The following is a 2,500-nucleotide window of genomic DNA, read 5'->3' on the forward strand; positions in this document are numbered from 1 at the left end:
GCGAAACTTGTCCTGCCATGGCGTGCGCGCAGCCTGTGCGCGCAGCTTGCGCATCTGTCGACAGTGAGGCTAGCGAACTTGTCCTGCCATGGCATGCGCTGTGCGCAGCCTGTGCGCAGCGTGCACGCAGCTTGCGCATCTGTCGACAGTGAGGCTAGCGAAACTTGTCCTGCCATGGCATGCGCGGCGCCTGCGCGCAGCCTGCGCGCAGCATGCGCACAACATGCGCACAGGCTGTGCGCAGCGTGCGCGGAGCTTGCGCGCAGCTTGCGCATCTGTCGACAGTGAGGCTAGCGAAACTTGTCCTGCCATGGCATGCGCGCAGCGTGCGCGCAGTCTGTGCGCAGCATGCGCGCAGCCTGTGCGCAGCGTGCGCGCAGCTTGCGCATCTGTAGACAGTGAGGCTAGCAAAACTTGTCCTGCCATGGCATGCGCGCAGTCTGCGCGCAGCATGCGCGCAGCATGTGCGCAGCATGCCGGCAGCATGGTTCCAGGTTTTTTCAAATGTCGACAGAATTTTTCAAATCTTGTCAAACCCCGTTTTTATTGAAATTTCCTCGCACAATAAGCTCCCCATAAGTAGTCTATGATTTTTAGGACCTTCTCCAACTTACAAAACTAAAAAATTCCTCCCGGATTTGTTTTAATGATTTTTTCAATTTTACGACTTCTAAAACTAATAAAAAATACTTCCCGACTTCAAAAATTTATGAAACTTTTTCCCATCATAGATTGCATGTTTCTTAGTATCCCTGCAAAAAATCACGTCCAAATACCTTGTATTGAATTATTTAGAGCCCATTATGACTCCTCGCGCATAGGTGATGTCTCTTCCTGTCAAAGGGCTAAATGCATAAAATGCTATATAGGGGGGTGTGTGTTGCCTGCATATGCATGGCAGCCCATGCCTTCCTAGCTGCAGCCCCCTTCCCCCACGCCACACCCATGTCATGTTGCCTCGATATGTTGCCTCGGTATTATGGGTTTGGTGTCGGGGTCGGGGGGCTGCCACCCATGGCGGTGGTGGCCGGAATCCGGCCGCCGCCACCACGCCGCCGCCATGGGTGAGGGAGGAAAAAAAAGGCGTGGAAAGTTGCGAAATGGGGTTGTCTAGGCTATTTTTTGGCATGGGAGAGCATGGAGTGCTAGGAACTCCTTCTCAAATGCACGGGCATGTCGACCACAACCTCATTTCGCAACAACAACCACCCGTGTGGGGTGGCGGTGGGTGGATAGTCGCGGATTGGGGCTTGCCAAGCCAATGTTTTCAAAAAATTTCATCAAAATTAAAAACAAATGTTTTGTTGCCTTCGGATTTGTGGGCGAGCGGCGAGTCGGAGTGGAGCCGGTAAAGTTTAACCTCGGTGTGCACGGTTGTTTTTAGAAACTCAATCCAATGCCGGGGACGTTGAAAGTGACGCTCTTATGAGTTGCAAACCCGCAAGATTTAAAGAACCTTTTCAAAACAATTTCAAACCAACAAGATTTAAAAACAGAAATTTTCATCAAAATGAAAAACAAATGTTTTGTTGCCTTCGGACTAGTGGGCGAGCGGCGAGTCGGAGTGGAGCCGGTAAAGTTTAACCTCGGTGTGCACGGTTGTTTTTAGCAACTCAATCCAATGCCGGGGACGTTGAAAGTGACGCTCTTATGAGTTGCAAACCCACTAGATTTAAAGAACCTTTTCAAAACAATTTCAAACCAACAAAATTAAAAACAAATGTTTCGTTGCAAACAAATTGTGGGCGAGCGGCGAGTCGGAGTGGAGCCGGTAAAGTTTAACCTCGGTGTGCACGGTTGTTTTTAGAAACTCAATCCAATACCGGGGACGTTGAAAGTGACGCTCTTATGAGTTGCAAACCCACAAGATTTTAAAAACTTTTTGAAAATGTTTCTTCTAAATGACACATTTTGATCCTTGGCAAGTGCTCAATCCGTAACTATCCAATCACCGCCACACCACACCGGTCGGGAGTGTGTGAATGGTGTGCTTCCCGGGGTTGGCATAGATAATCTTTCGCATCGACAATCTTTTGCATGCGAGGGAATGTCTATGCCAACCCCGGGAAGCACACCATTCACCCACTAGTTGTGGGCGACGATGGGTTGGCTTCAAATGAATTTTTGCTTGGGGTTGTCCTCGGTATGCTTTTGTGTTGGGAGTACGGCCACCAAACCTTCTCAATGCACGGGTATGTCGAGGATGGCTTTCGGCGGGGTTGATGAAGAAGCTACCCAATTCTCGGCCACACGAACACATGGTGACGATGCGTTGGCTTCAAGTGAGCTTTAGCTTGGGGTTGTCTTCGGTATGCTTTTGTGTTGGGAGTACGGCCACCAAACCTTCTCAATGCACGGGTATGTCGAGGATGGCTTTCGGCGGAGTTGATGAAGAAGCTAGCAAATTGTTGGCCACTCTCACACGTGTGGGGGTAGGTTGGCTTCGAAAGAAGCTATCCAATCCTCTGAGTGTGCGGTTGAGCTATGATTAAGATTGTCT

The sequence above is a fragment of the Prunus avium genome, unplaced genomic scaffold, assembly GCF_965620075.1.
Source record: "Prunus avium unplaced genomic scaffold, drPruAviu1.hap1.1 HAP1_SCAFFOLD_44, whole genome shotgun sequence".
NCBI lineage: Eukaryota > Viridiplantae > Streptophyta > Magnoliopsida > Rosales > Rosaceae > Prunus > Prunus avium.